General features: G+C 36.3%; 1 protein-coding gene across 1 annotated transcript in view; it reads left to right on the top strand.

Moving 5' to 3' along the window:
• Positions 1-19,582, top strand: part of SOX5 (SRY-box transcription factor 5) — a 1,012,050-nt gene that overhangs the window by 189,296 nt on the left and 803,172 nt on the right. Inside the window, exon 3 of the mRNA XM_088025573.1 lies at positions 219-295. The gene's annotated coding sequence lies outside the window, so the exon portion shown is untranslated. The remainder of the gene's footprint in view (positions 1-218; positions 296-19,582) is intronic.

Here is a 19,582-nt window from a genome sequence, read left to right as displayed (position 1 = left end):
TTAGAAGCAACTATTCTTGAGAATTGTTTTCAGGACAAAGTTGTCATTCAAATGTATAAGAATGTGCACTGATAGTTTAATAATGTAGGATACAGAGAAAGAGGATTGCTATATAGAATGGTTGTGTCATTGAATTCACATCTTCCAAATGGATTCCAGTCAGCACTGTATCATTTAGTTAATTCAAAAACATTTATGGGGTATGCATTATATCTCAGGTGCTGTGCTCACCCCGGGTGACCCAAAGATGATGACAAATATGTTCCTGTCCACAAGGAGCTAGCGATCCACTGGGGTATGTAAACTGTTTATTTATTTTTTAATATTATGTTAGTTTTAAGCAGAACAGAGAAAGTGTAATATGTAAGAAATATTTTGCCTACGAGTTTTACAAGCATTTGGAAAAAAATTTTTTTTGACTGGATGAGCTAATGATAAATTTAGTAATTTGGAGGTTGTCATTCATATTAACTGAATCAAATATTTAAACTCAGCTTCAGAGGCACCTGAGTGGCTCTGATGGTTAAGCGTCTGCCTTCAGCTCAGGTCATGATCCCAGGGTTCTGGGATCCAGTCCCACATCGGGCTCCTGGCTCAGCGGGGAGCCTGCTTCTCCCTCTCCCTCTGCCTCTCCCCCTGCTCATGCTCTCCCTCTCTCTATGTCTGTGTCTCAAATGAATAAATAAAATCTTAAAAAAAAACTCAGCTTCAATTTTTTAATATATTCTTTAGTAATAGGATAGATCTTTAAAAAATAGTTTTACCTCCTTTGCCTTTGTGTGTGTGTGGGGGAGACATAGCACTGAGATTTGTCTGTATTTCCTACGTTAATAGTACATGAGGGCAAATGAAGAGAGAATAGGAATGCTACCAGAGCACATCATACATAACAACAATGTGCATTTCTTCTTCACACTTGTAATGTTGATACTCTGCATTTCATTGGTTACTTTAATGATCATTTTTACCTTTCATTTTCTCTTACTTTACTGATTTCTCCAATTGAGCAAAGTCTATATTGGAATAAAATAGGATTCCTTGTTTAGTTAATGTTGATTTTTGGCAAATATGTACTTTATTTAAGTTATAGTTTATAATAGCCCATGCTTACCATACACCATGCAGTATGCTGGGAGTGGTCCTGAAGAAATAAACACAGCAAATGCAGTAATATAAATAAGAAATATTATATCCCAATTATACTTTATATATTTTAATAGCTTAATATAGAGGAGTAGAATTAGAAAATAAAATAATAAATTTAAGTGAACTTGATGTCCAGTAGTCCACTAACAATATATTTAGACCAATTTAATACATATATTAATATGCTATCTAGATTAAGCATTGTAAGTGCTGAGAGTGCAGTTGGGATCATTTTAAAATGTGAGCAACCCAAGAAAAAAACATGTCCTTTTTTTTTTTCAATATGATTTTAATTTTTAAAAGCATTTAATTTTATAAACCATATCCATCATCTTTGCATAGATAAATGTTGTGGCAAGTTTTTTGAATGAACTTTTTGGTTCCCTAAAGAAATTATGGATACACTATAAATTTATAAATGAAAGGCCATTCATCAGAGTTATAAATATGAGTGATTCTTATGCTGATGCCCATGTAAACTTAAAGTGGTTTAATATCTATTGGCTTTTGAGTATAGGTTAGAACAGCAGAAGAATATAGATACTGTCTTACTTACATGGTGTCATAACACTGGCAAAATGGTGAGAACGACATGAAATATTTTTTGAATAGCATGGCATTTCCTTGAATTACTGATGGCAATAGAACATAAATCAACCTTAATGATGGATATTCTAAAGATGTTTATTAATCTATTCATTTAATCTGAAATACTCACTCTTGGCATTTATAGAGCCAGTTCAAAAGAAGTGGCAAGTGCTTCTAAACCCCAGCAGTTACTTTTAGGGGCCCCATAATTATGTCAGCTAAGTCTGGTTGGAATGGAGATTAAAATGCATAAAAATCCTTTCCTCCTAATCTATGCTAAAGATATTTGCTTGACTGAAATATATTTTCTTGTATATGTCTAATAAAAATCTCAATTTGTTCCATCCTTGATGAAATTTACAACATGGCTCTCTATTTGAATCTTCAGTTTTTAATCTGTTTTCCTCCCTCCCCGCTCCCCCAAATTGGAAGACAATCCTGTACTTGTATACTTCGACAGAAAAGGACAGGAAAACTGACCAAATTCCTGTGCACCAAATTAAGAAACAGCATATGGCATATGATTTTGACTAAACGTAGACAGGTAGGATGGACAGACGTAAAGATACAGAGAGGGGAATTTTTATTAGATAGTAAAGGTCAGAGACAGTAGCAGTTGAGCTGAAGAAGGAAGGAGTCAGCTATGTGTATGTTGGGGAGTAAGATGGTGTGAATGTGCATGCAGGTACTTGTGTTATTTATTAAAACATGGAAAGTCTAGGCAAAGAGCTAACTTCTGTATTGAAATAATGTAAGCAGGACTCAGCTTCTCTCCATTTCTTAGCTTCCACTAAGACAGCTTCAGTCTTGGCTTCACTTGGGAGGAAGATGGTGGCAATAGAATTGTTTCAGCATGGACATCCTCTCATGTTTCATTCAGATCAAATAGGAAAAAGAGAGTCTCTTTCCCAGAAGCCCTATCAAAAGTCTCTTTGTACTAATTGGCTTTGATTAGATCACAGACTAATCCTGCACACCTCTCTCGGAGCAAGAGAGAGAGTCATCTTTATCACTTTCCGTGAGCTAGGCATTGGGATTGCCTCCCAGAGGGAAAGAGGGTACTTTTAACAGAAAGAGGGTGCATAGATGCTAGGTAGCAAAATAAATAAATAAACAAAATAAATTGCTGTCAGAAGAAAAATCACAATGGGTATATACACATGAAATTTTGCGTAGATTTCCAGAAAACTGTAGATTTCCTAGTGATCCATGGATTCTAGATTAAGAAACTCTTAAAAGTAACAATGAATCAATGCCTTCTGGAATAAATGAAAACCAGCATTGATATCCATAGCCATCCAGGAAAATGTGTTTTTACTTAGATTGTTTCCTGAAAAAAGACACAAAATGCATGCAATCTATAACTAGTTGTTTAAATGATAATATTAAATTAATAATGAAAAAAGTTATATTTTCTTGTTAGCTAAAGTAGAAATGAGTGGTTCACCTTGATGGTGTTTCTGTAACTATTATTGTGTATGAGGAAAAGAGACAAAATCTTTTATTCGTGGCGAAAACTTTAAATTGGCAACATCAGAAGACTTCTATTAGGATAAAAAGAAGTTTTCCAGTGTTGGTTCAACAACTTTTATTGTGATGGGGGCCTGTGTTTATGTGCATCCTAAATCCCTTCAATTTAGTAAAAAAAAAAAAGAAAGAAAAGAAAAAAGTATTAATCAGGGAATAAAAGGCAGAGCATAAGGAATACAGTCAATTATATTGTAATAGCAAGGTAAGGGGACAGTTGGCAGCCACACTTGTGGTGAGCACGGCATAATGTATAAACCTGTGAAATCACTAACCTATATACCTGAAACTAATGTAACATTGTGTGTCAACTGCACTCAAAGAAATTTAAAAATAAATATTATTACTTGGGAAAAGATATTTATCTGGTCTATGAAAGTGATTTGTAAAGAATATCCTTTTGATGATTGGCCCAAACTATCTGTAGATTTGCTGATTTTTTTTCTTTTTAGCTATATTTCATTTTAGAACATGTTGGTGATGTCAGTTGTTTCTTTAAAAATTATTTTTGATTGAGAAATCTTAAGAAAATTGGTAGGAAATACAGGTCAATCATTGGAAAATGTGGATACTTTAAAAATGCCTACAGAGTGATTGTGTACTTTTCATTAATATTGGTTAGAAAACAGTCTTTTAATGATGGTGGACACTGACATAGCAACTGCCAAGGTAACAGTCATAAATATTCTTTATTTTTACCTAGATTTCTCAGTTTATTGACAGGCAGGAGTTAGCCTGGGATTCTAAGTTGCATCTCTGAACACAAGAGGAGTTTTTCTTAAGTGAATCAAAATATTACACAAAAATGGGAAGGAATTCCATGATTGCCAGATATTTTTAAAAGAATAAACATGTTAATTGAAGGTGGGTTTACTGTGCCACCTTTTGTCTCTTCACACAAGCAAAAACCCTCTGAGGTTTTAACACTCTTCCTCATGAATGGATAAGCTTTTTAACCCAAATCTTCTACTTGTGACTAAAGTGATTTGTCACTGTTCCTTGTTAAGTTCGGTATTCTCGGTTGTGAAGAAAGACATTATATTTTCTCTATCAACTAATGCTACTGAAATGCTACAGCTGTTTTGGAGGGTGTCCACTTTTCAAAATATTTCTGCAAAGGCTGTAATGTATCTGGCTTTTCACACAGACATGTTATTTTTAAAAACTCTTGAAAACCTCAGTTTACCATCAGTTCTTGCTTCAACTGAAAAGTTTGTTCTTGTTTGATCTGTTACCACTCCGTGTGTGTATGGTTTTTGTTTTGTTTTGCTTTCTAGATTACAGCATATCTTTACACAGTGTCAATTATCTGTGAGTAGGAAACAGCAGGTAGTTCATTCACTGAAAACCAGTTTACAGATTTTCTTGCTATACAATTCTCTGTTTTTCAGATTCAATTTTAGATTTAACCAAGATAGGGAGTTGCTTCTCTCCATAGTCATATTTGTCATCAGTAGAGTTTAGAGAAATGAGTTTTTTTAAAGAACTTTTAAAAATATATAATTTAAAATTTGTTATTTTTCCATTTTGGCTAAAACAAATTGATGGATATTTTTAAGGCTGTGAGTTAAAGCAGGAAGAAAGTGTCACTCCTGTAATCCTTTCTAAAGACAAAAGATAGAGGACTAAAATACTGTGAGAGCAATCCATACTGTGTTTTTTTGTTTGTTTGTTTGTTTTTTTACATGATGTCGAATTCAGCTGCATAGGTGTGAGTTTCAGATAAGAGTAAATGCTTTTACAGATGTGAACAGTCAAAACATTCCCTATTATTTATTTTAAGGGCTTTTTAAGGAGAAGGAATGGGTTTAATCCGAGACCCCAGAGCATACATTTCTAAAGACAGCTGCCTGTCTGAATAGGGTATGAGCTGAGGGGTGAACAGGAGAAAATCCACATACATATTTGAGTTTTACTTTAGAACTTTTGATAGCTTTGGTCACTGATAGGAGTTTCTCTCCAACTAGGAATCAAAGAGACAAAGCAGGTAATCTACATAATCTTTCCCATGTCTTCTAAGAGTGCCTGTAGATGAAAACATGTCAGACAACTGGTCAAATAGGGCCTAAAGTTTTCTCTGTTTATTTGTTTTAAATCCATTCTTTACTGAGAAGGAAATAAAAAGAAAGCTTGAAGTTGGTGATAGACTTGGGTTCTTGCCACATTCCCAGCTTATTTCGTGGACAGCTCTCTACTTCAGAGAAAGTTAATGTTTTCCAGAGATGTTCCATAGGTATTCTAAATCATACTACAGACACCTGCTCCTTTATATGGATATGTTCTCCACCTAGGATGAATCAGAGTTGATTTTTTTTTTTTTTTTTTTTTTTTTTTTTAGTATGCTTCCTTTCAAAAACCTCATTAATCTTAGTGTGCAGAATTTAGGGGGAAAGTTGTGTTTTGCTAGTTGACACTGTTTAATGTAAATGATTTATGATTATTCCTTATGTATACACAATAGGCACTTTATAAATTGGATTGTTCTAGGAGTAACACGATACATAAATGTTATTGCTATAAATTCTGAAGTTGGCTATATATTTTTGTATCATGTAACCAGTTGACTTATAAGTGCTGACTATTCTAACCTGCTCTATCTACTCAATATTCTAAGTGGTGACTTAGGTAAGCCTAGCAGAGATGTACACAGAGGTGCTCAAACTCTACAAGAACAGGTCATCTTGGCACCTCTCCAGCATGGCTTCTGGCTATCTTCCAGGGGTAATGGCAGAAAGAAGAAAGAATGAGAGGGGAAACTGAAACTATATGTAGTAAAAAGATGAATCTAAATGATTTTCTGCCCAGTAAAGTCAAGAGCCAACTAAGAGAGAAAAGGGGAAAAAGCAGAGCAAACAGGAGAAAAGTATTAGTAAAACCAATTCGGCAAAATTTAGTTAGATACCACTTCACAGGTAAATTTTCATCACATAATATTAAATAAAGGTAAAAGTAGTAATAGATTAACAAATTAAAATTAATAGATTAACAGCTATATAATTATATATTTTTTGTACCAATAGGTACAATGTGTATAGAAATAAAAATGTTTAGTTTTTTTTTTTTTAATTTCTGTGAATGAAGTGTTTGAGGAGTGGAGTTTTACAAAACACTTGATTCTACTGGCAGATGAGGCCATTTTATAATACGTGTAATGCTGTTACACTAATAGCTCTCATTTTTTACCATGAAGAGTCACGGTGATTTTCTAAGATCCTAAAGAAGTTGAAAAAAAAACAAAATGCTCTGAACAACTGGTCATTTTATATCTAAGTAATTGTTAAATACCAAACTCATCTAAAATGTTGAGTTAGAGGGCAAGGAGTTACAGCCATATAACTGACCAGTCAGCTTCATAGCAATTTTTGTTAAGCCCTAGTGTTGACTTCTTACCTGATCACACAGTCCTGGCGTCGGGGCTGATTTGAATTGTTGTTCTATGCCCTAATTTGTGTAAAGAAGAACTGGGCTGTGAAGAATTCTATTGTGTTTATAGTGTCTATTCTGATAGTGATTTTATAGTCCATTTTGTAGGCTGTTTCAGTTGACTCCCTTCCCCCATGCCCTCTTAAGTACTACTGTCTACACAATCGATCTGGTTACCCATGAAGCCAGTTCACATCAGCTGTTGCAGGGGCTGAAAATATAAGATCAGTAATTCTAAAACCTTGAGGTTCCTATGCTCCACAAAAGACTAAATCTTAGCAGGCAATCCCATGTGAAAAGATCATGAGACTGAAACCAGCGTGTGGTGTGTGTGTGGTGTGTGTGTGTGTGTGTGTGTGTGTGTGTGTGACTTGTAATAGCAAACATTGTTTATTTGGCTGTTACATTGAAGGAAATATCCTAATTTGCTCCTTTATAACTTCTGCAATACATTTTTAATTGTCATACTTTCTGGAACTATCCTGGTGCATGCATTGGAAAGAATATGCATATGCAGATATCTCTATATTTGTAGGCACTATAGTCAAAACAACTTATTTGCCTAGCTGCAAAGCTGACTTATTCACCCACTCACAAACTCCCTAGAGGAAATACGGCATAAAAGGTCAAATACAAGCAATAAAGCCAATGATCTTTTACAAAAAAAGTTACTTCAGAAGTTCTCAGTGGCACTGTTCATCTTCTGGAAGGGAGATCACTACGTTCCCTGCCCATTCCCGTGTCATCAGCAGTAGCTTTGGATTCATTTTAGAAGAGGGAAGCCTGTTTCTACATTGCTGCTGCAATCCACTCAGGTAAGCTGAATTGAAATCCCAGAGAGACTGCTGTACCAGCCTACACTATGGGAAGATTCTGTGCGGATAGAGGGATTTACAAACCTCAGTTCACTGATCCTGTAGAATCTTAACCACTATTTAAAATTCTGCTTTGTCTTGAAGGAGGTTGAATTTAAATGCAAGACCTCCAGATTTAAATACACACACACACACACACACACACACACACACACACACACAATATCAGAAAAAGCCCATCGCTTTTTGTTCAGTACGGAATACTTCAGTATCTATCATTAACTGAGGACTTTCTTTTTGCCAGGTACTGCTTTTCGTCTTTGCATGTAGCATCTAATTTAAGCTTCCTAAGTATCTCGTGAAGCCAGTACTATTATTAAACCCGTTTTTCAGCTTAGGGAATTGAGAGAGAAAGAGAAATTGAGTAACTTGCTGTGACTCAACAGCTAGTAGAAGGTGGAGTCAGGATTCGGAGCCAGGCAGAGGGATGCGGGGTTGAAGCACACACTGCCAGGTTGGCTTGTAAGCAATATGTAGTGCTTCATGTGTGAAAAGAATGTAGTGGAGCCATCCTTTAGTAGGAAGTAGGACTTGAACTTCTTTTTCTGGTACTAATGGTCACTGTATCTCTTGCTCAGGCCCTGTTATGACCAAGGGCAAGTCTTATTTGAGACAGCTGGTCACAAGTGAGTAAAAAATAATCAATGGCCAAAGAAGAGAAAGGAATGCACTGGTTAATATGAGGATCTGACCCCAGGACCTTGCTTTCACTATTGCCACAGTAAACAAGCGAGCTAATGAACCACAGATGTTAGTGTGTCATTAGTGTCTTGCAGTTTTGTCTTCCTGGGTAGCTACCATCAAGAAGGATAGTCCCTCTATGAATATGTATTTAGTACTAGATACAGCAATTTATTCTTTTGAAAAGCACTTTATCATTTTGGTGTTGATAAACATATAAGCAATAATCAGTAGTTAGAAGTTTCAGGCTAAAATGGATGCCATTATTAGTGACTTGACAACTTTTCCTGTGAATTCCATGTGTGGCACCAAGACTGGCTTGTGCTGCCCGGAGCTACATAGATTCAGTTTTTAGAAAAGCTCACTTCAAATGCTTCTCGTGCAATGAAACCTTTGGTTCTCAGAACTGCAGTAGTCACTAATTTCCAAACTCTGAATATGTAAAATAAAGTACTTGCACAAAAAACCTAGGAGCTCTATAGGTCAGAACATTTGTTTAAACTAATATAGAATTAGCTTTTTCAGTTCCAGCTCCCTTTTTCCTATCTATTTGCCTTGCTAATAAGAAGGCCTTAACTTATTCCTGTTCAGTTACCTTGTGCCATGATACCTCTCCTTTCTGGATTTTTTTTTTTTATTCTGAGTTGAGCAGACCTTCCTAGTTCATGTAGAGAACTTCCACAGTAATGATAAAACATGAAGGTGCTCAATAAACAAGAATGGTGAAAACAATGAAATTTAACTCAAACTAGGCAAAATAGCATCCCTCAACCCAGAACTTCTATTACATTTTGAAATTGGTCTTTACAGATATTTTTCTCTGCCTGAAACATGTGTGCTAGTTCTATTTATATAAGGGAATAGTGACATCCTGTGTGTAGCTAGACTAATTGCCTCTGTAATTAACCTATTTGAGAAGGAAGTTGCATAGAAATAAAATACCATTGAGTACTGAAAGAGGCAATTTTATCTTGAAGCAAACCTCTAACTTTACCAGAGGGTGTGGACTAAACAAAAAGATTCTGTCTCCTTCCCTTCCATCTTTTTTTTTCTTCCTTATTTTCCTTGTCTCTAGAGAATTGCACTGTCTTTTCCATTTTCTCTCTACCACCTTTATTTTCCATACTGTGAGGTAAAAATCTAGTGTTATTATGAGTGAATATTCTGTTTTTAAAATAGAATTGAGGATAGAGGGAAGTGTGGTGAAAGAGACAGTCTTTTTGCCTCAGTGGTATTCAAGGGTCTTTTTTGGTCAAGGGTGAGATATGCATAGAATCATTTTGTTGTCTTAGGCTTTGGGGACGAAAATCTTAGCCTTATTCCTATCCCTTGATAAAATATATATTAATTAAATTTAGAGAAGGGCCTGGGGACATGGCAAAGGCAGGGTTTTTCTTTTGACCTCTTGAATCCAGAATAAACTATTAGAAGGCAATATATTATAATACAGTGCAGTTTTTGTGGTCAGAATTATTTAGACCTCACTCAAATATATGACTAAGGGGGAAAAGAAGAGCAGTTTCTTTTTTTCCCCAAAGTGTCCCTTTCAACATTTTAAAAGGTAAGGGATTGCCAAGACATTTCAGAAAACAGTGGGACAAAGCAAGAGCAAGAGGCATAGAAGAAATTAGTTAAAAGTGTCCTGCTATTTATGTCCTGACTTACCCTCAGATCCCAGCAAGACCCAGCTCTCCGGGCTTTGCTCAACCCTAGCTTCATGTATAATCCCCTGTTCCATAATCAAAATGGTATTTTGAATCAGAGAGCTTGTTTAATACTTTTTTTCATGAGATAACAAATGTTATGTCATCGTTGATGTATTTTTCAAGTCAGGTAACTAAATTTGTATTTTGCATGTTATACTGACTTGAAAGAGCTTAGTTTAAAGTTATGATCACTACTAACAAGAATTTCCTTGTGAAATATTTGAGAATTTTGAGTCAAACTAAGCATAATCACTGTATTATATAATGATGGCTGAGAGCAGAATAGTTGGAATGGAAATGGTTTGGAGTTTCAGACTGTGGTGGACTTGGATTCCTCAACTTGTAGGACAGTCTTTCCGCACCTCAGTTTTTTTTAATCTGAGATGTGGGGATAAAAATTCCCCTTTCACAAGATAATCTTGAGACTTGAGTGAAGAAGCATTCATGTAATACTATGCCTAATGCCTATAAATAAACGCTTAGTAAATAGTAGCTAATATTATTCCAGCTAACATTTGATAAAGCAAAATGATGTGGATACTAGTTTATTGTGAAAGAATTTAATCTTGAAAGAATTTAATCTTATCTGGCTGAACTATTCTTCAAATGGATTTGCTTAATGACCCTTTCATTTATTGTTTTATAATCTTTACTGTGGTAACTTTTCACTTCTATTGATACTTTATAGTAGCAATAGCTGGATTATCATTCTTGGAAGATGGTGCAAGGACGTTTTTAGAAAATATCTTTTCTTGGGAAAAATATGAAGCAAAAGAGGAGAAAGAAACACTGCAGGAAGTTTTCTTGTTCATCACCTTTGTGATTAATCCTTAATAATCATTAACAGTTGCTCCTTATGAGTAAAAGGAAATGCTCAGCTCTACAAAACTGGTCATTTGGTCATGGCTATGTTTTGGCAATGGTGCTAATTAAATATAGTATCTATGATCATTGGGGTGTCCAGCAGCTTTATGTGAGTCTCCCATCTGTTTTATTGGCCATGTTCGGTAAGATAGGGAATTACATGAATCAGAAACTCAGAAAACCATCCTCAGGAGATTCAGATCCAGTCACTGCTTAGTATCACAAGATAATTCACTCATCCATTCAACAGATATTTATTGGGAGTACATTACATGCTACCTACTGTGTCAGTTTTGAAAATATAGTCATGAACAGAGTAGACAAGGCATAGGGCCTCACAGATTTTACAGCCTGACAGAGAAGACACATAACATAAAACAAGTAATTACAATGAGATATGTAAGTCTTATAATAGGGGAATTTTTTTGATCTCTTAGCCAACTGAGTTGTGAATTCCTAATTGTGGATAGTGGGGGTAGGGGTATTCCTCCCTGCTTTGAATTTCCATAGCATTTTATCTGTACCTCCATTTGGAAATACCTTCCTCCTTGCATTTAGTTCCTTCTGACTGTGGCATATCTTCTAGGACTTCAAGTTCCTTAGGAGCCAGGCAAGATACATGTGAGAGTGTCCTTAGCATCTTTCAGAGGATATATACATGTGGTCTCTACATAGTAGTTACTAAATCAGTGCTGTTGAGAGAACTGAAGCAAAGAAGAAGTGTTAGTGGTTTGCTTCCATCATCCTTTCTGTTTTAAATTCTTAAATATTTCACTTTGAAATTTCTCCTTCTTCGTATTCATTGTGGTTAGAGGGGGGTAAATAACCAATTGAAAGTCATTATCCCTCCTTTTATCCCTCTCTCTCATCTGTTATTCTCTCAAAGTTTAATCCACAGCAATATCCTCTGGAATAAATTAATTATTATTTGTAAGACTTTCCAAGTTTGCTGTACAGAAGTCTGACGTTGGTTGCCACATGCAAATAATAATGGAAGAAGCATCTGCTATTTGTGGTCTTTTGGGATATCATAATCAACCTTTTTTCTGCCCATCACTGGACCTATCAAGAGAATCAGTGTTAGGTTAAACTAGTATCTAGTTTGGAAAGGTTAGAACGCTTCACTGGCTGTAAAAAAGGTAGACCTTCTAACCAATGGTTTAGTATTCATTTGCCATTGCTCATCTCATTGTACTCTAAAAAATAAAACTGAATTCTGACAGCTTTTAAAAAGTAGGAAAATAATCAGCTCTTAGACAGAAATCCAATCCATAGCTTAAGAAAGTTCGGTATTAAAAATGATAAAGGGAGTAGTTCTGCAAAAAGAAGGAAGCTTTTGCATGTTCTTCTGGAAGGATTGGAGCTGCACTGAGATTGAGAGACCTGAGCTCGGTGTTGCCTGTGAGCTGGGGTGTAATTTAGTGAGCTGACAGGAGGAGTGAAGTATCTCCTCAATATCTGTGTTTGGCAGAAGAGATGAATGCATACATCAGGAAACAATGTTTAAGTGTTTTATTTCCTTATTTCAGCCTGTCAAACTGTCAGTATAGTTAATGGCCACTGAGAGAGAAAGAGAGAGAGAGAGAGAGAAAGAGGGAGGAGGAGGAACAGAGAGAAACAAAGGTGCTATGGAATCTGAAAAGAAAGAAACCAGGAAAGCATTTGCATGTTTCTGTGGCATAATGGTCAGTCAGACAAAAATAACTCACTATATTCATCTCTCTACTGAAGCCAGATGTGCTGGTTCCCTACCTACAATCCCTGCACCCTTCTGTGCCTTCATTTGTGTTCTTCATGATTGCTTCATTTAACTTTGATCTCTGTGACTCCTTTCACTTAAGTCTAGATTGATTAGCGATACTTCAAGGATTATTTTATGCTTTATTCGTAGTATCCAGTTTTGCTCAGCTTTCCAAGTTTACTATCTTGTGTACATTGTTTATAAAATGTGGTATTAATGCTGTTTATACAAAAATGTTCACTCTTACACATAAAACACCCCCCACTTTCTTTTTTATCATTTTGCATTTTTATAGTACACAAAGAACAAAATTGGGCTGGATTTTGACCTAGTGTATCTTTCTTTAGAAAAGAAAAAGCTTAAAGTAAAACAACTAAATTAGACATTTACAAGTAAAAAACTATTTTAAATTTCTGAAAAATCTTAGCACAACCAAGGGATTTTTATTTTATAAAAAGGAAGTACATATAATGGATTGTTTTTGTACTGGAAATATCTTATTTTTCCATGGAAATGGTAAAGCCTCTTGTCGTTCACATCTATGTCAAACTGAATTTTCAATCTTTGAATTCATTCCAGTGATGAATACTTTTTATAATGAACACTTTTAGTTGCCTTATAAACGAGAAGTATTTAATTAGAAAAAAATGTTTTTTAAATATCTTTTTAAAAATCTTATAAAATGGTCTAAGGAGAGGTAGTATGGGGTATTAAATACACTGGGTCCTGAATCTGGCCGTTCATCGACACCTGGAAGGCATTTAAAAGTACAGACCCTTGGACTCCATTCCAGATTGCCTGGAAGAGGCTCTTAGGGATGAGGATCTAGCATGTGTGTATATATAAGATCCATGCTACACTCCCTACCCCTAGCCCCTAGGTGATGTGGGCTATCAACCAGGCTAGGAAACATACTGTCCCTGCCATGGAGAGAACACTGTTCTGGTTATCAGTAGAATTTGGGCTGGTTTCTCACAGTATCATTCACTCACTGAGTAACTTTGGGCAAATCACAAGCTTTGGGGGAGCACATTTTTCAACTCTATATAATTTGTGTGATCTTTTCCAGCTTTAAAATCTTGTAACTTCATTATATTAATGAAGTTTTAAAAAGTTTTAAACTTAAAACTGAGTCAAAATACACATGAACACGCAGTTTCTTACTAGTTTTTATTCTTAGATTGAGTTGATAGAAGTAAGCAAACAGGGGTGCCTGGGTGGCTCAGTCAGTTAATTGTCTGTCTTCGGCTTAGGTCCTGATCTCAAGGTCCTGGGATCAAGCCCTATGTTGGGCTCCCTGCTCAGTGGGGAGCCTGCTTCTCCCTCTGACCCTTCCCCCACTTGTGTGCTTGCTCTCTTTCTCAAATAAATAAATAAAACCTTAAAAAAAAAGCAAACAAACAAAAAAGTCAAAAGAATCTCTCCTCTCATCCTCAGTTTAAGACTTCTTGATTGGACCTTTCTTTTTTATGATATCAGTCATGAACATGTTCTCATGAAAATGATAGGCCTTCAGATGCAAAACTGAACTCTTCTCCACCCGTCCAAATTTGTTTCTTCTTCAGCATGCATATCTTAACAAATGACATCACCATGCATCTTGTGTTAGCTGGTAACCAAGCATCACCCTCCCTCTCATTTATCTTTGATATCCTGGGTTCATCTTACCTTCTGAAATATTGTTCATCTGTCAACTTCTTTTTATCTTCCCCACCATCCATCCTGGGCCAAGGTGCCATGTTTCCTGGGTTCTGGAATAACCTCCCAATTGAAAGTCTTTTCTATACCTCTTGCCACCCTGTGCTCTAGTAGATGTTCAGTACTGCCAAGAGATTAAAAATGCAGATCTGATCATAGGTCTTCCCCCTTCCCATCCCATTGCACTTGGGATAAAGACCAAAATGTGCACAATGGCCTGCAAGACCCTGCATGATCTATCCTGCCCTTCTAGAACTCCCTCACTTTCTGCTCTCTATGCCAACTGGCTATTCTTCAGTTTCTCATATGGTGTATTTCCTTTCCATCTCAGGGCCATTGAGTTTTCATTTCTTTCTGTCTAGTAAGCTATTCATGTCCAGCTTATTCATTTCAGATCAGCTGAAATGACATTTCCTCAGGAGAGCCTTTTCTGATGCCCCAGGTATGATGGAGTCCACCTATTATATACTAGAATAGAATACCTTGCATTTTCCTTCAGAGCATTTTTCACAGTTTATAATTTTGTATGAATGCAATGGCTTGGTTAATTTTAATCTAATCTATAAGACTATTACCTTGGTAAAAGTAGGGACCTTGACAATTTTGTTTGTCACTGATTCCCTAATTCCTCAAATAGTTGGGTAGTATATAGTAGGTTCTTTTATTATTATTTTTTAATTAACATATAATATATTATTTGTTTCAGGGGTACAGGTCTGTGATTCATCAGTCTTACACAACTCACAGTGCTCACCATAGTACAAACCCTCCCCAGTGTCCATCACCCAGCCACCCCATCCCTCCCCCCCCACTGCCCCCACTCCAGCAACCCTCAGTTTGTTTCCTGAGATTAAGAGTCTCTTATGGTTTGTTTCCCGCTCTGGTTTCGTCTTGTTTCATTTTTCTGTCCCTTCCCCTATGATCCTCTGTCTTGTTTCTGAAATTCTTCATATCAGTGAGATCATATGATACATGTCTTTCTGTGATTGACTTATTTCACTTAGCATAATACCCTCTAGTTCCATCCACATCATTGCAAATGGCAAGATTTTGGGTTTTTTGATGGCTGCATAATAGCCCATTGTATATATATACCACATCTTCTTTATCCATTCATCTGTTGATAGACATCTAGGCTCTTTCCATAGTTTGGCTATTGTGGACATTGCTGCTATAAACATTGGGGTGCATGTGCCCCTTCGGATCCTTACATTTGTATCTTTGTGGTAAATACCCAGTAGTGCAATTGCTGGGTCATAGGGTAGCTCTATTTTCAACTTTTTGAGGAATCTCCATACTGTTTTCCAGAGTGGCTGCACCAGCTTGCATTCCCACCAACAGTGTAGGAGGGTTCCCCTTTCTCCGCATCCTCACCAACATCTGTCGTTTCCTGACTTGTTAATTTTAGCCATTCTGACTGGTGTGAGGTGGTATCTCATTGAGGTTTGGATTTGGATTTCCCTGATAGCCAGTGATGTTGAGCACTTTCTCATGTGTCTGTTGGCCATTTGGATGTCTTCTTTGCAGAAATGTCTGTTCATGTCTTCTGCCCATTTCTTGATTGGATTATTTGTTCTTTGGATGTTGAGTTGGATAAGTTCTTTATAGATTTTGGATACTAGCCCTTTATCTGATACGTCATTTGCAAATATCTTCTCCTATTCTGTTGATTGTCTTTTGGTTTTGTTGACTGTTTCCTTTGCTGTGTAAAAGCTTTTTATCTTGATGAAGTCCCAATAGTCCATTTTTGCCCTTGTTTCCCTTGCCTTTAGCGATGTTTCTAGGAAGAAGTTGCTGTGGCTGAGGTTGAAGAGGTTGCTGCTTGTAATGGATTCCTTTCTCACATTTAGGTCTTTCATCCATTTTATAGTAGGTTCTTAAGAAATATTTGTTAAGTAAAAGAATAAATGAATCAATGGAAGAAAAGTGCTTACTTATGCAGAGACACCTCCCCCATTGCCACATATATTCTTTCCAATAATCTGGAATTGGTAATCTCTCAACCTGCTACTATTTCTCATTCTTTGTTACAGTAACATCTGAATGCCTGGATTCACCCCTTTTCTGTATTCCTCTGAGGTTAAAGAGGAATGTAAAAGCAGTTGCTTTTGTTGCAACTCTTGAGATGAGGTCTAAAATTGTGCATAACTCAATGCAAGAAATACGGGTAAAGAGGAGGCCCCTCAAAAGTTTCTTTATAGGAAATGAAGACTGTATTTTCTGGACTCCCTCATTTGCCCAAATAAAGAAGTTGTTCCATAGAGGATACACAAATCTTGTATCTGAACTGGTCAATCATCATGCCAGATTCCTGTCTTGACATAACACATTGATACAGGTTATTGGCAGGAAGGACAGCTTTTGGAGACAGAGAAGATTAGAGATAGGGAGTTTAGTTAAGCCAGTGTATTTATAGTTGTCTGTTTTTCAGGCATATCATAGTCTTTGTAAGATATGATCTGGGAAACTGGAACCCCTGTAATGTACCTCGTGCATTAAAGGGGCTTTTTTCTCACCCTCCTCTGGTTGTTCCCTTCACTCCTGGGTAGATGAGAAATCTATGAGGCCCCTATTCTAGATATGCTCCAGGAAATTTGTACCTTGTAATTCTCTGTCCAAAGACTTCACACCTGTTGATGAGGCCTGTGCAGGCTTCTTCCATGATCTGTCCTTCAGAGGTCATACTTTGCCCCTGGAATGAGTAACCCTAGGTCCAAGGGTGGCCAAGGGACAGCTCTTTGAGAGGGGCTGGCCACAGAGAAGGGGTACCTCCATTTATCCTTTTGTCTTTGGTCCACAAATATTAAGGGGGGTGCTGGAGAGTAGATGGGTGCTTTAGGGAGAAGGCATATGACAAGAGAACAGAACAAAGCCCTGAAGAACATAAAATCAAGGCCCAGACAAGTTAATACTTGACTAGATGAATAAATAAACCCATAGTGTCTGAGTAAAATAACTTTTGAAAACAGATGCCAACTAGAAAGATCGGAATTAGGAAAATACAGCCTTGATTTTTATAGCATGACTCTCACATCTATCAGCACTTAGTCATGATTAGTGGGACATTTGTTCTAGAGAAAAGGCTCATGGCAGTGATCCACGGCATGAACCCATTGGGCCCTGTTGTCATGGCCCCACAGGAGCTCCGTTTGTTATTCACAGTTTTCTTTTAGAGAATTGAGGGTTGATTTTGTTTCAATATTTGTTTCTCATTATATAATTAATATATATTATTTTCCCAGAATTTTCTACAGTGAAGTAGAGAGAACTTGTTGTTCTCATCAGGGAGGTAGAATTAATATCATAAACAGGTAGTTAATAGCACAGTTAAATTTATTGTCACAAAAACACCTGTCCATTCATTGTTGTCCTATGTGAACAAAATCTCAGTGATACTAGTGGAGGAAATCAGGAAGGAACAGAATAAGGGACGTCTTAGCTTTAAGATGATTAAACAATTTCATTCAACAGGCAGCACTTTTCCCTTAAGCCAACAGCTCTCTTTTTCACAGTACCTTTAGAATCTGTTTGCAAAGTTGAAAGAGCTGTAATTTTAATGTAACTATTATATTCAAGACATTAATAACCTGGATCACCGAAAATAACCATAGTAACAGGTGAGAAATCAAAGATAGTTAATTTAATTGCCACAGAAAGAAAATAAGTGCAAATAATCTATAATTCTTCATTTCCAATATGTACATGTTATTTTCTTACTGCATTAATTACCCAATAGTTAGACAGAAATTATCTAGTTGTTGCTCTGTGACTCCCCATTGCATTCATGTAATGGTTTGCACTCTAATAACTATTCATTATAATTTCTTACCTCAGCAGTTTAAGCTGCTGTGAACTGGGTAACATGTTCATTCAGTTGACATTAGCAATTTTTAATAACAATAAAAATGATACTTTAAGTATAGTGGAAAGGAATTAAGCAGTTCTTTCAACCTAGTTATGTAAAGGCCACTCTAATTCAGTGGCTCTCTACAAACTGCTAATGATCTGGGATTGCTTCTCAGACAGAAAAATATCAAAATTCCTCTCCATTTCTTAACTCTTTTTCTAGGAGTTCCTGGAATATTCCCACAGAACCCTGCTCAGAGGGGACAAGAAAGTTGTAGAATCCTAACTAGGATATATTAAGAATCACTGCCAAAGCTATTAAATATTTCATTGTATGTCTACTGTGTGTTAAATATTTTGCTAGGACTTGGGGGTACAATGTGAATAAGGTAAGGATAGAGGTACAGATGATAAAGCAGGAAATCATGACTAATGAGCGTATTTATTATGGTTTTAAATTTTCATTTAATCCATAGACCATAAGAGACAGTAAATTGATGGTATTTAAACTTCATGACTGGGTGCAGGAATCTTGTAATATAGCAGTGTAGGCGATAGTCAGTTGTATAATTAAAAATAATTTCTACTACTTATTGAATGCTTTCTTATGTCCCAGATATGGTCACTTCATTCTCACATAAACACAAACCTCACCCCTATAAGTGAATTCTTTTATCTCAATTTTCACATAAGGAAGCAAGGGTTAAATAGTTGACCAAAAGTCATCTGAGCAAGTAAATGAGAGAGAGCAGATCCCAGTTCAGGCTGGGCTCACTCAGTTCTAAGGTTTCTATACAAAAAATAATTAAGAGCATTTTTAGCTCTGTCACTTATGGCCAGTACTCACTGAATAAGATATTTACTTTTAATTGATTTTGTTCTCTATTTTAATTCCAGATTATACCAAAACCATTTCAGAAAGAATCTATCACATCTTTTCGATTGGTTTCTCAATCTCCATTCTCAATCTCCTTTGGCAAGTCTTTCTCAAAAACTGCTTCAGTAAGAAATTTTAAAAATGAACAAATGAACAAAGGTAGATACATACTAAAAAATAATATAAAATCACCTCACATCCATTAACATGATTACTACAACCGCCTGCTCCCCCCAGAGCGCCTGGGTAGATCAGTCGGTTAAGTGTCTGCCTTCAGCTCAGGTCATGATCCAGAGACCCTGGGATCTAGCCCAGTGTCAGGCTGCATGCTTAGCAGGGAGTCTGCTTCTCTCTCTCTCTCTCTGCCCCTCCCCACCTTGTGCTCTTTCTCTCTCTCTCTCTACTCTCTATCTCAAATAGATAAGTAAAATTAAAAAAAAAAACCCTAAAAACAGAAAATAAGTGTCCATGAGGATATGGAGAAATTAGAACCCTTGCATACTGTTAGTAGAAATATAAAATGTACAGTTACTATGGAACACAGTATGGAGACTCCTCAAAAAATTAAACATATGATTTACCATATGATCTAGCAATTCCACTTCTGTGT

This window comes from Eumetopias jubatus, unplaced genomic scaffold (assembly GCF_037043125.1).
Source record: "Eumetopias jubatus isolate StellerSeaLion01/CBP00866 unplaced genomic scaffold, mEumJub1_p1.0 scaffold_8, whole genome shotgun sequence".
Lineage (NCBI taxonomy): Eukaryota > Metazoa > Chordata > Mammalia > Carnivora > Otariidae > Eumetopias > Eumetopias jubatus.
Note: the sequence above shows the minus strand (reverse complement) of the source record. Positions and strands in the feature narration are given on the sequence as shown.